General features: G+C 40.4%; 1 protein-coding gene across 2 annotated transcripts in view; it reads right to left on the bottom strand.

Annotated features, from left to right (window-relative positions):
* EXOC2 (exocyst complex component 2) overlaps positions 1 to 12,465 on the bottom strand; it is a 134,853-nt gene extending 122,388 nt beyond the window's left edge. For both annotated transcript variants that reach the window (XM_064443497.1, XM_064443498.1), the window contains exon 1: positions 12,362 to 12,465. The gene's annotated coding sequence lies outside the window, so the exon portion shown is untranslated. The remainder of the gene's footprint in view (positions 1 to 12,361) is intronic.
* Between the last annotated feature and the right edge of the window lie 2,395 nt (positions 12,466 to 14,860).

Here is a 14,860-nt window from a genome sequence, read left to right as displayed (position 1 = left end):
TAGGTACACATATAGAACACTTTAGTGTACACAATTTTAAAAGTTCAGGTTGGTAAAAAGATGTGTGGAATACAAGCCAAGCTTCATAAGGCTTCTCTTACCTATTTTTCATTATGATCAAGGTGTACTTTCTATTTATACTTGCAAATAGTCAAGTCTGTGAAACCCAGAATGCTTGTAACTCATCCCTAACAATAAATTGGAGTAAAGTTGTCGTTTCCAAGCACCTGCAGTTAGGAAATACCAGAATTAAGTCAGCTATCTTTGTTTCAGCTGCTTCTGCATATACAAAATACCTTCATTATACCATCGTACACCATGCTTCTCTACACAACCTCCCTAACTTCTTCAGTGTTACTAGACAGATCCACCATGAGGATCAAATAAGCATATAGATGTTCTTGTAAGTCTGTATGTAAGATATTGGAACCTTTTACATGAACCCAACATGAGGCTAGAGAACTGAGTAGTTGACAGATGCAGTCTATAACCTTGTGGGTAGAACAGCACTGAAGGGAAGGAGGACTGTATCAGCAAATTACAAAGAAGTCAGCTAACAGTCATCTCCACCTACAAAGAGAAGGTTGTGCTCTGGCAGGCAGAGTCCCCTCCCTCCTGCCCTATTCCTATTTCTTTCCAAGCACTGTTTTTCCCCTCACACAGGGACAGATAGTCTCTGCCTCACTTCAAAGCTGAGGCCAGGTCCTAGAGTCTTGTCTTGCAGCTGAACTATCTCCTGCCCCTGACCTGACCATTTGCCCTCTGACTTCTTACCCCTAAGTGCAAGGCCAGAGGGAGAGAGCTGTTAATACCCCAATTCTCCTTTCAAATCCTGACAGCATGGAAAGTCCTCTCCCTTACCTCCCATTCCTTACCCTGAGCCTTCCTGTCCAGATAGCCCACCTGCACTACTGACCCACTTCCTCACCACAGGTAAAGATGACAGACCCAGTCTTCTGTCAAGATCCCTAGTCCTGGAGTCAAAGTCTTGCCCAGCTCTTCTCTCATCTGCGCTGTATTCAAAGCTGCATTAACACAGCATCACCTGACAAAACAATGAGCAGCACAATAGAAATAAGCTTCTCAAGTTCTGACTGCTAAATCTAATACTACTTGGAGCAAACAGAATCTCAAAATGCAGGGACAGTCTTGTTTATTCCTATACAATTACACGTATATGCACAGAAGTCCAGAACTTTCAGAACTCGAAGTTTCCTCCGGATTCCTATGCAAAGAGGATGTTAGAGAAGAATCAGGTGCCTCAGTTTACCTGGAGCAAGGAGGACAAACTGCTTCTATTCCTCATGATCTTATCTACATAGTCTTTGCGGCTTTTCTCACAGATCCTCAGCAGAGCTCAAAGATACACAGCAGCGGGGTTATGTCCCTACATACACACCTACTCACCTTCGGCAGGAAGCAGCACGTGTCTAGATACCAGTAAGACAACATAAAACACCTCTTTTACTTCAGAGCATTTTTTTTAAAATTTTATACAGAATGTTAACTAGTAACATAAATGTAAAAAAGCCATCTTCAGGAACTCAGTAATGTGGAGAGGAAGAAATCTTGAGGAAAACAAGTAAAATAGAAATTGCTTTGGTATTACTGAGTTGATTTTCTCCTTTCCCCAACCCCAATGTTATGGTTGCCTTGAATTGCAGCCATTGTTTCTTACAAAATAGCTAGGCACACAGGTAATTGGTTTGAATCAATACCAAAACTCAAAAGTAATACTATGACATATTCTTCTGGATTTCAGAAATTGGCACTAGATCTCCCTTCATGATGAGACGAATAAATGTAATAAAAATGGTGAGCCTCCTGAGGTCTAATATTTCTTCTAAAGTATTTCCATACTTACTGCAGAATTGCTTTAAAATACCTCACTGAAATGAGAGGACCACTGTAAATCTCAACACATTACAAAAGTACTACAGCACCAAGACACTCTTATTATTATTATTTTTAAGGAGCAATTGGTTTCATTGGTTTCATTTATTTCAAAACGAGTAAGCGAAGGAACTCTATGGAATCTGTCCTTACTACAAATATCAAACAAATGCTTGGGAGCCTTCAATTCATTTATAATATTTCCTCTCCTCCTTCTTATGACAAACATGTCAATTGGTAAAATGACTTACTTGCTTATTGGGAAACCTAGCCAGTATACTACTGCGGCCCAAAAGCAAGTTTCCAATTATTTTTTTTAAATCTTTAAGGCAAAGCAGAAAAAATTACTTTTTTTCATTTAATGAAAAGATACAACAATATAATTAAGAGCTTTTGTTGCAACTCTATTATGTTGCCCTAAAAGGAAGTTCTATTCTTTATAAATATGTATTATGTATATAATAAAAATAAAAAAAGCAGCCTTCTTAGTGAAAAACTGGTTCTTACACACACTAGGGGCAACAGTATAGACAATTTTCTATACAAGACATTTCCTCTAAGGAGCCAGGCTCAGTGAAGAAGACTATTTTTTTTGCAACGGACAATATTCTTCTACACTAACAGAGGTCTCATTCCCTCTTTACTCATCCCCACCCCTTCTCTTAAACTTAATTTCCTCAAAATATCTCCCCAACAGTTTAACATGGATGACATCTGTTTGACTGCTCTCATGATCTTGCCCATATTATTCTGTTATTTTGTCATAATTGTTATGAAAGTGCAAGGAGTTAGACAGCCTCTGCAAAGACCACCTACTACAAAGCCATGTTGAAAAATGCCTTTCATAAACATCATCTTTGTCCATACATGAGCTTCTCAAATAAACCGTCCTCTCACGAAGGCCCAATTAAAAAAAAAAAATGCAGACAATTCTGAGAATTACAAGCTTGCTAAAGAGGGGACATCTTCACTCTTTATCCTAAGAAAAGCCACTTTAAAAACAAATAACGAAGAAATGAAATATGGCCCAACATAAGAGAAAACAGAAGTAGGGTTGCTTTTTTGGCTTTTGTAAACCTTTGTTTAAAATGAGAATTCTTAAATAGGTTTCCCCATTCGACTGTCAATGGTGAGCAGAGAAGAAACACAAAGTAAAATGCCATAGCTACCATACCTGTTCTGTAAAGCAGAGTACTGCTTACCCATCTGGAAGAAGTACCAGAATATGAAATAAGTGAACGACAGAAGTTCAGGATTTAAGGATAATAAGTTGGCTGGTAAATTCAAATTCCAAAGGAAAACTACTAACCACATGAAGGCACAGAACTTTGGAAGACAAGTACCAATCAGATGCCACCTTACAAATTTCACCAGAGGTAAAATTAGCATTTGAAATGTTTTAAAAAGGAGTTTCTGACTTCTAAAATAGGATAGGAAGTTGGTTCCAGCAACTTAAAATTCAGTTAAGTTGAAGTTTTCAGCGGTACTTTGTCACAGACACTGAACTTAAAAGACTCTCTTGGAGGAAGACAGACTCAAGGTCAGTGCAAGTGCCATAGTCATCTAGCAAAGGGAATCTCAGCTGTCAAGAAAGGAGGAAAGAAAAAGCCTATTTCTCATCACTGAGAAAGTCTAAGCTACAAGCAAGCATGCAAGTCTTCAGGTATCACGTATTTATTTGTTCTCACTCATATATATGTGACAGAATACAACTTTTAAAATTTTGAGGCAGGAACAGCACCAATGACCGAAGCATCGCCCATGTTCAAATCATAGTATGCTTCAGATGATGTTGTTTATTTAAAAAACAAACAAACAAACAAACCCAAAACTAGTAGGTGAGGTACTCTCATCACACTAACATCACAGCATTAAATGCCTTCCAAATGAACAGATTTATGAAACGCCCTTTTTTAAACAAGCAATAAATACTCAGATTCCCAAACCTAGGCGATGGCCTTTTCACCTTAAACTACACAAACTTGTACTTCTACTACATAAATCTAATAATTTGTTTTCACTAGAAAACCCAAGAAGTCCCCTGAGTACAACACACTATGACGAGAGTCAGTGAAGGGACACGGCAAATGACCCCAAGAAGGACGACAAAGCAAAAAACTTCCTACACGTTTGTACTCAAAACCATTACAAAATGATGAAACACGCTATTGCAACCTTTTCTGTGCTTTATCTTCCCAACGATACAAATTCAGACAGACAATCTACATAAACCAAGATTTAAAAGCACCCAAAAAGCAGCACTGTGAAAGTAACTGACATTTATTAACCCCTCTGGAGATCTTCAGTGCCCTTGAATTTCCAGAGCCTTCAACACTGCATTAATAATACAAAGTCCATTCCTGCTAGCCTGCCAGAAAAGACTGGGAAGTGAATAAGCTAAACAATGCTGAAATTCCAAGTGATATTAAGAATCTATGCATGTTTATTTAAATAATAAAAGAAGACTTGTCAATTTAAACAAGAAGCGCTCACGAATCTTACATTTAGGGGGGAAAAAACTCTTCAAAACACTACTAAGCTACTTATAATGAAAAGATGAACAAACATATAAAAGGGGATAATTTCACCATCACACAGAAAAAACAAAGCCTCATTTGTCCTGCCCTGTCATATCCAGCATGTTGATTCAAGCCAATATTAACAGCGACAAACATGTTAATCTACAGGACAACATTACATGCCAAAATCAGTTTCAGTTTGGGAAGATGTGCAAATTTTGCGATGGAGAGGACAAATGATGAAAAGATTTGGAGTATTAAACAACATAATACCACACCCTTCTCTGTTTCAAAGGACCCCTGAATATTCCGATCAGTTATGAAGGGCTTACTAGAGATTTTAGTTTTAGGGTAACCAAGGAATAAGCGCAGCAGTTTTGCTTTCACAATAGCCATACTCGCATACTTCATCAGTATCTCAGAGGTGCTGCTTTCCTTAACCCAGTAAGGTACATCTTCATGGCTATATATCTTGACAGAATGGAAGCAAAATAATCACAGCATTCAGCGATGCCATTAACATTTCTGAGTCACAAGGGATTAAAAGGCTGGACCCGAGGCAGATGCTGCGAGAGCCCTCAGCAGAAGAGTTCAGCACCCGCTGCAGCCTGGCCTGCAGCTGCGAGGGATTGACACCGCTAACTGTGGAACCCAGCTCAGGAGAAACTCCGGGCACAGTTCCGGCATCCGAAATAAATTAAAGTAAACAGTATTGCTCTCTCTCATCCACCCTGTTAGCAGCCTCTCGGTTGAGCTGGAGACCACACACCCAGACCACACAGCACCAGCTGAACTCACTCGCACGCAACATCTAGAAGCTGTCACTCTGCTGAGGTATGAGGAGGAAAAAGGGGGGCAGGAGTGCGAGAGAGAGAGTGTGTGTGTGTTTAGAAACGCTGCTTGCTCTCTCCTCCTATCATTACAGCTGGTTATGTTTTCTGTGGTCGGGAAGGAGGGGAAGAAGGGAGGGATAAAAAAAGGCCTATAAACCTCACTAAAAAAACACACTTGTCTTGGCCTTTTGTAGTAATGATTTGCACTCCTCCTGTACTAGTTTAGTAGCTGATGAAGGGCTAACAAAGCATCCATTTAACATCAATTAACCTTCTATCTATCACACACACAAAAAATCTGGACTAGTATGAACTATTTCCTTGTACATATTCAATGACAGCATCTTATCAGTTATGATGGACTGCATATCTATATATTGATGTATTTTATAGATCACAAATTTTGATATGTTATTTATTTGGGGAGAGATTCCCCACAAAGAACAATTAACTGCACAAATGCCATTATAACATCAAAACACTGAATTTTTCCACAAACATTCTGTTGTAAAATGAAGCCTTGTTCATTAGTATCTTACAGCATAAACAACCTGAAGGAAATTAATGAGCCTACACATAACACTTAGTTTGTGAACCATCAGCAAGAAGTAAAAATAGCAAACCTCTAAAAATAGATTAAAAAGAACATTAATCTACAATACAGATGAAAAGAGACTTTTAAAATGGGAAGCGGGGGGGGGAATTCTTTGTTTCTTTTAGTTCAGAAAATCATTTCATCTGCCAATTATATCACCTGTTCAAACAGAAGAAGCTGAATAAAACATTTGCAGAATTTAAAAACCTATTTTAGTCAGTCTACTTTAAAAATAAAGTTTCCCTTCCCTCCACTCTGCTACTACAAATACACATATCTCCTCTATCAAACTCATCAACACACAAATTTAATTTAATCCACATACACAGCCTCAACAGCCGAGAAGCACAGTCACATTTTCACCTCAGCTAAAAAAAAAAATAAATATCTATTTTCCTAAGTGACAATTACAATCTCCAAGTGCTACTATTAAACAAAAGCATTGATAGGTAATAATTCAAATGTCAATATTACCTCTATAAACTTGGATTAGGACATTTTAGTCAGGTAAAACCTTAAGAAAAAAATTCCTAAAAATATTTCACCTTATCAAATAAATTTTCAAAAAAGTTAGCTTTAAAGTTCCATAACTTCACACTGAAAATAAATTATTCCCCCAATTTATTAATCAGGTCTACATGCTCGTTTATACCCATTCTTCAATGAACACTTTTGTGAGTATATTCAATGTTACAGCACCTAGTCATCACCAACCTCAAATCAAGTCAATCTAAGCTTTTCTGAAGGTCTGTTCTGGTCATACTGAATTTGCTAGAAAAGGTTGATAGCATAGAAGAAAATGTAATTCAAGAAAGTCTGAACACAGATGTTTCTCCCAAAAATTTCCGCTATTTTCATTATAAATTGCATTACAACTCCCCAGAAATTAAGTCATCTATTTGGTTAAAAGCTTCTGTATTTATTACGTGACACACCACTATAATCTAGCAACATTGTGAAGAAAAGCCTTAAACATCTATATATAAACATATATATAGCAAAAAGTCAACTCAGCTTTATACAAGACCATATCACAGATGGCCATAAATCTCCCATTAATTTCTAAATTCTCACAAAGCACATGCTTTCCTACATCTGCTTCTACCTCCAACATCCAGTAAAAGTTTGCTTCATCTTCAAGTCATTCCCTACAGTCCCCCAGTTAAACCAGTCATCCCCCTTTTGTTCTAAAGTTATTCACAATTTTCTGTGCATACTTCAGTTATTAGGAAAATGGTAAAGAATCTTAATACCCTCATCATTCCTCTATGTTATGTTACTCACAGGCAGAAATTTGAAAACAATACTTCAAGCATCAAAAACTTTCAAATGTTTATGCAAATGCATTCAGAAAGATCCAGAAGTTCAGAAAAATAAACTAAATAAATCCCAATGGGATGGGATTTATTTTTTTTTCTAGAGAAAAGAAACAAGACACCACAGATTTCTTCTAAGCCCTGTAACTATACACAATATTCCTTATAAAAACACTATATAACCACTGTAATTACACAATTCACATGGTTGAAGTTTTAACTTGGGTGCTTGTAGGTAGGACTGCAACACTAAATTTAACATTTGCTGTGTGACTTTTTTGGCAGTCCCCTTCGCTTCAAAAATATTTAAAGGATGATACATGTACATGCGTTACTGAGATTCCTGTATTTTTCATGCTCTCCCCCAAACACCTCTTCTTGGACCCTGCTCAGGGAAGTACTCAAGCCATGCTCTATAGAACCTTTCCCTATTCATATGGTCAAACACATGCTCAAGTATTTCACTGTCTCAGAGCCTGCACGCACAGGTATTTTTCTGACATATTTCAGCCTGCTCTGCCTCACATACTCTCAGTCCTCCTTTCCACTCATCCACCTAAAATCCCCCTCCTGTATGGAACTATCACACTTTCAAAGTAGTGAAGTTGCCTTGTGAGAAACAGAAGTTCCCCTGCCTTCTACACTGATGGAAAAGAAATAACAGAAAAACCCATCAGCTACATACATAGCTCCATAACTCTTTGCCAAAAATCCAACGTTCAGTTTTCCTGCAAGAAGCAAGGTACACATGTTAAAACCACACTGAGATTCAAAGTGTCACAAGACTCACAGAATTCTTACACAGAAAATTTCAAGTAATTGGTTTTTAAATTGAGACATTTCTGGATTATAAAAAAAATCAGTTTAGTCTGTCCTCAGTAAAAAAGTGGACATCTAAAAAGGAACTTCCGCTCAGCATTGTAGGCATTGTAAAGCCTACAGGCTTTTTGATGAACTTCCCAATACGGGGTATGTTGTTTATGGGTTATCCATGAAGTAAAATTTAACAAAAATTATCTAAATATACCTAAAAATCACTGATTTGTATTGTAATCTGATCCACTGACACTTAGACACTGCCAGAACCTCCACTGGCTTCTGCACAATATAGCCTAAGGTCTGCCTTAGAGAATTAAACTGAAAACTGGGTATCAGTAGTTCCCTTAAGGTCAAGAGAAAACCAGACCCATTAAGGGCTTGGTGCCTCAGAAATTTTGTTTTCTGTAACAACCAAAAAAACCCCAACCCAAACAAGAAAAACCACTACCCCCCAACAAAACCAGAAAGGAAACACGAGCTTTCACACCCATCACTGAGTGCCACCACAGTATTTTCTACTGAAAATGCTGAACATACTGTCTGCAGATGAATTAACAACTTCAGTTGTCAAAAAAGGCTACACATACCAATCTGCTTTTGAAGAAAAAGCTCTAAATACTTCCAAAAGAATATAAAAGGTAAAAACTACAAATAAATCTTCCACAGGAGGGAGATGATACGCTTGACTTAGTGTTGTTTAAAATATTAAATACTTAGCTTACCTTTCCTTATGCAAAGCACATAACATACCAATCACACAATTAATCCTCATTGTCAAGCATTTCTCTCGTTACACAGTTTCTAGGAAAACTGCTTCCGTTTTCCTTCCCTGGCCCCCACCCCCCTGTCCCCAGCAGATCACAAAAATGAGTTCTCCCTCCTGTCCTTCCTTCCTCCTCCAACTCTTGACATTGGGAGAACAATCCAACTGCTTTTTTCTAGAAAATAATTTGCAGATTAAGGTACAAAAATTTTGATCTGCTTTATTTTTAAATGAATACTTTGCAAGCTGTAAACACAGACCTTTGCTTTCATGTTCAGTGCAAAGGATGAAACATCAGTCTGACGTGACTGCGCTATGCATGTGCTGTCTAATCATCCCTCATCCTACAAGCACCTTTACAAACATGATTTCCCCCATTACCAAGCACCGTATTTCTCCCCTGGGAAAAGTAATTTGAAAGACAATGTTGTGCAGCACAGACGTAGAGAATGTAGGTGGTCCAAGACAGAAGGTCAAAGTTAAGCTGAAGAGCTAACGTCTGACTTCTGCTAAAAGATATTTAATATCTTCTGAATTTCGGAGCCCATCTCCGGTGAAAATGAGAGGCAGAGAGGGAGTGAACATTTGGATTATTTGGAGGCTAGGCAGGTGCAGAGCCCCAGTGCTTGCATGGCTGTGAAAGGGCTGCCAAGGCTTGGAGAGGACTAGCAATAGCTTTTAGTGCTGGCACTTTACCTGGTTTTGGATTTTGAACCTTCAGCATACTTTTAAGTACAGCAGCAGATTCCACTCTTACTGGTAAGCTCACACAGAAAATAAATTCACTGTAACATGCACAGTCTTCTGAGCATTATTTTCCAGTCCTTCATGGTAAAATGAAGTACCACTGATTTCTCATGTGGAAAAGTTTCCTGTGCCTGTTCGCAGAATTAAGTAGCTACATACAGCCATTCAAAATCCACTCAGGTAGTGTCTGCCTGTGCTTCACAGGCTGTTTTGTCCTGGGGTACAAAACTGTAGATTATTTCACAGATACCTTTCAATAGCTGTCAGAATCCATGTTTTTAAGAATACCTTTTATATTCAGCCTTCTGTCACCATCCCATTAAGATATTATTTTTAAAGCATATAAAAATGGACTGTATCAGTGGATACAGTTTATTTTTAACAGGACCTTAGGAAAATAATTGGTGGATTACATATTTCAACACCTTTATTGTCCGTTTTTGCCTTAAATGGTCTCATCGGCCAGCAAAAATCTCTGCTCATATTCACGAGAAACCCTACAACTAAAAAGAATAAGATCTGAATACTATAGAGTCAAAAATACTTAGTGAACAGTACCTTTTGTATTGAAGATGAAACAGTTTCTCCACACAACAATATCCACTGCTCAAAGGGCAAGATGTTAAACATTTTATTTAAAATCCTTATTTTTATTTTTTTCAGTTCACGGCTTAGAACTTTAAAAGGTTTTCAAATGAATTCTAAAAATATCCAATCACTTAGACTGCTATTCAGTACCGGTACCTGATAAAGCAATTTACAGCATTAAAAAAACCAAACCTATCAAGTCTGTAAATATACTGTAATTTATTGAATAAAGGCCATGGAAACACAAGACAACTATACACTGTTTAAAAAAAATAAAAACAGCACAAATCTGATTGGTAACATGCTTTTAATTAAAACAGCTTCACCTCTGACACACTCTAAAACCAGTTACATTTTCCATACAGAAGAAACCCTTACCATTACAACGTAAAACAATGGTATTTTCACCGAGATAAGTCATACCGCTATAATGAAAATCATTGCATCCTGTTTTAAATGATGTTTAAGACAACAGAAATCCCATCTAAGTAAAAACATTGTTGTCCAAGGGTGGGCATAAATCACAAAAACTGTAAACTAAGGGCAGGACATGCCTTTTGCTCCTTGTTGCTGGATTAGTGCAAGCTGTGATAGGTACTATAGAAATAGGGAACGAAGACTTCTAGAACTTTTCTTCTTCAGGTGAGCAAAAAGTAGAGCAACAAAACAGACCTGTTCTCCTATGCCACAAGTTTTGTTAATTTCCAGTTTACATTAAAAAAGCAAGCTAATAGACATTCTTTAACTGTTTTGACAACGTTATCAAATGCAAAAACAAAACCAAGCTTATAGTAATGAAATGGACACAAATCACTAAAGGAGAAGAGAGGCTGTTTACTTATTTTAAGAATGATCAGAAAGCCTGGGAAGTTGAAGTGAGATTACGATTTTAAACTAAACTTTAAAGAATGAATATTTGTAGGTTAGATTTAATCTGATGTTCTGTCAGAACTAAGACGGCTTTCAATTCAAAGCTTTTGAGTGCATGGCTAGAAGCTGTTAATCCCCAATGAGCAAGAAAACTGCAGGAAATCAAAAAAAGCAGAGAAAAATGAGAAGGAAAAGCTGACAGTGTAGAAGGAACACCATTTTGAAAACCAGTAAAACTGGACAGAATGGGAAACTCCTCTTGGAAACAGGATCATCCCTACTCTTGGACATCTGTTCCCCTCGATACGAGATCCTTTTCAGGTTCCTAACTGAAAAGGCAAGGAGGAAAGACATTTGGTCACCCAGCTCTGGGACCCTTAGGACTGCAGTTCAGTCAAAGTGAGGGAGAAATTTGGAACTGGGCAGCAAGTTAAAAAAACAAACAAACCAAAACGCAAACAACAAAAAAGTAAGTCACAGAGAAAGTGTAATACTTCCAGTTAGATATCAATAAAAGCAATGATCTCTCAACCAGTGTACATTAATTTGCTCCACGTTCCTTACTATGGTACTTTCTTACTGTACTTACTGAAGTACATGCTCATTTTGGGGAGTTATTTCTGACACTTAACAGTACCACTGAATACGAAGTTAAAAGAAAAATAATTAGACCTGCAAGAAACCAGCTCTTCAGAGGCCAGACCCCGCCTCTCCCCTGCTTATTTCCTCTACTCCCCACCCAGCACACACCCCCACGCAAACACTTCATCGAGCTGCACGATTTAAGACTGCTCTAGACCAGCCCCGTTTGATGGTGCAACCCAGCGGGCCCGGGAGCTCTCCACAGACCTTGCTGCCAGCAACGAGAAGCAAAAGCAGAAGCCGCTGCGGTGCTGCCCTGCCGGCTGGCTGGCTCTCACGGCCAGCCCCACCGGCCCCGAGAAGGGCTCCCTCACAAGCGCACCCCCTCACACCCACCCGCCCGCCCGGGGGACACTGCCCGTCCCCGCCGAGGGGCTCTAGGCCGCGGGGACCCCACCCCGGCCCGCCCTGCCGGCGGTACCCCGTCCCCTGCCAGGGGCTGGGGGAAGGAGGGGAAGGGAGCCGCCGCAGCCGGGAAGTCACCACCGCCTCCCCTCGCCCTCTCCTCGGAGACCACCGACGCCCACCCCAACGCCTGGTAACGACAGTTCCGTCCCCGCTCCCCGGGGCAGGGGCGGGGCCTGGGAGGCGACACACGACCCCGCCCAGCGGGCCAGAGCCTCGACACACCACCCCCACCCCCACCCCCGCAGGCAGGGGGACGGCCTCCGCCCCGGGGAGGGGGGGGAAGAAGCCGGAGCTGCCCCGCTGAGAACCGGCTCCGCAGAGCCCGGCGGAGGAAGGAGCGGGGCGGGAGGCCAGAGACTGTCACTCACCGGCCGCCGCCGCGTTCGTATCCGGCACCGGGGGCAGCTCCGCTCCCAGCAGCTCCTCCGCGTCCGGCGGACACAGGCGCCTCCAGACGCTGACCGAGGAAATCGATGGAGCGCGGAGTGATCGAGGGCGGGGAGGCAGCCGCTACCAGCGGCCGCCGAGCTCCGTCCCCTTAAAGGGGCCGCGCCTCGCGCGCGCGCTCTCCCTCCCGCCATCTCACCCTTGGGCGGGGGTGATAAAGGCGTCGAGAGCGCCGGGAGTTGCTGCCCTCGTGGAAGAGGAGGAAGGGAAAAATAAAGTCATAATAACAATGGTGACAACAACAATAATAACAATAATAATAATAGATAACCAAACCACCCCCGAGAGCCATGTCAAGGTGCCAGCGGGCAGAAAACTCATCCAGCGGCAGCGTGGGGACCCCGGTGCTGTGGTGTGAGGGTAGGGCCCAGGGGTCCTTCCTGCTGTGGCTGGAAGGAGGAAGGGCGATGGAGGAAGGCCTAGGCACAAGCAGGCAGGCAGTGCTGTCAGCAAATCGGTCCTCCTTTTCCAATGAAAAAGTAAAAATGTTTCTTACCAAACCTGATGGCTACCTGGGGTGCAATGAGAGAAAAAACACAGAAGGAAGAATCCGTTGCTCAGTTTTGCCAAACCAGAGCTAAACCAGGACATTGGTGGGAAAACAAATTACCTTTCATAAAACCTCAGAGAACTGAAGCACCATAAAAAGCATTATGGCCAAGAAACATAATTTTCCTCATCTTTTTCCAGAGCTTAAATCCATCCAAGTTAAATTAGTGGGCTGTAATATCTCATCACATGAATAAACAGTACTTTTCTGACTCTTTCGTCTAGGCTTTGTAAAATATGACACACCATCGCTCTGGGGAAAAATAAGAGCATCCGGCACCCATCTTTTCTCAAATTATCTCCAAAGTTGTTACTAGTGACTCCGCAGTTTTGTGCTACTATCTGATGCAGAAAGAGAGCTCGTCAGTCCTCCAAGAAAAGTAAAGTTGGCATCACATTAAAATAAAAAGTGTAACTATTTGCCACCCGTTTCAAAATTATGGTTTTCCTCCATGACAGCTTGTTTGCATTTTCTCATTAAAAGCCTGTCATCGGATGTGCCAAATAAAACCACTACTTTGAAATGTCTGGTTGCTACAGAAGGCCCCACCTAGCATACTACATACTCAGCCCTGCCCGATGCCCTCTGGTAGAGGGTATGTGTGCCCAAAAAGCCCATTGGCTTTAGTGGGGGGTCCATAGAGAGCTTTCTACCTAGAAGATTTTGTAATAAACAACCATGAATTTAGATTTAGCTCAAGTGACAAACTTCGGTGCCAGACTAAAGTTTTGTTGCGGAGTTGGCAGCATCTTCACCTCTGTGGTAAATGCAAGTACCCTAAAGAGGTGAATCATTAAGAAGAGGGAGTCTGAACTTGAGAAGAGACAACCCCCCAATGTCAGCTGAAGTGAGAAAAAGCTGCAAGGCCTTTGCTAGCCTCCCCTTTCAGAGGTTTAACCCGCTGCTTCTAAACAGCTGCTCAGCAGTGGTTTTATTGAGATCTTGGTCCTGGGGAACACGTCAGAACAGCAAACCAGCTAAACTCTGCAACCACAGAAGCCTTATAAATGGTATATGTAGATTCATCACAGGCTTCCACACAGGCAAATCTTCCTATTGACAAGAGCAGCATCCAGGACTCTCATGATCTGCAGGGGCCCTGGGTAATATTGTCAATGAAGACTTCCTGTGTGCTGCGCTTTGTTGACTCTACTGTGGGTGATTTTCCCAGCTGATACGTGGTGACCATGTGTTGATCATCCCCTACCACTTCAGTGACTCCAGAACAAAGCTGATGGTGACTGACCGTAGATTTGACCCACTGGAGAAATGAAACACTGCCCCACACATCTCTTTAGAAAAAAAAGGAGGAAAACAAGTCCTGTCAACATATATATATATATATATATATATATATATATATATATATATATAAAATCTATATGTAGTTTATAATGTATATACCATAATATATAGTATATATTTTCTGTCATATGTAATGCTGCTAATATAAATATATTACTCCATGGAACTCCAGATGCAGTTAAAGAGATTAATCTATGCTGTTAAAACTGAGGAAAGAAATGACAAGTTGTAGTAAAATGACCTATTAAATAGTAAGTATTATACTTCATAGAGGTCACAAGAGTAATTGGTTATTCATGCCTTTTTCTAATCCGTTTATGAAGATTTGACAGTGATCTGTAAGCATTACATCTGTCTACAAAGTTGGATAAGCAGATTTGAAAGCCAAGAGAGATTATTGTGATCATCTTTTCTAACCTGGATATTGAAAGCTGTAGAATTTCCTCCAGCCATTCCCACACCAAGATCTTTCTGCAGTTGTTTCTTAGAAAGACATCTTCATTTAATTCAAAGAGTTGGAGAAATGGTGAATCCATCACTGCACTTTTGAAGATTTCTCAGTGGT

This window comes from Phalacrocorax carbo, chromosome 2, assembly GCF_963921805.1.
Source record: "Phalacrocorax carbo chromosome 2, bPhaCar2.1, whole genome shotgun sequence".
Classification (NCBI taxonomy): Eukaryota; Metazoa; Chordata; class Aves; order Suliformes; family Phalacrocoracidae; genus Phalacrocorax; species Phalacrocorax carbo.
The sequence above is the reverse complement of the archived record's forward strand: the minus strand, read 5'-3'. Positions and strand labels throughout refer to the sequence as shown.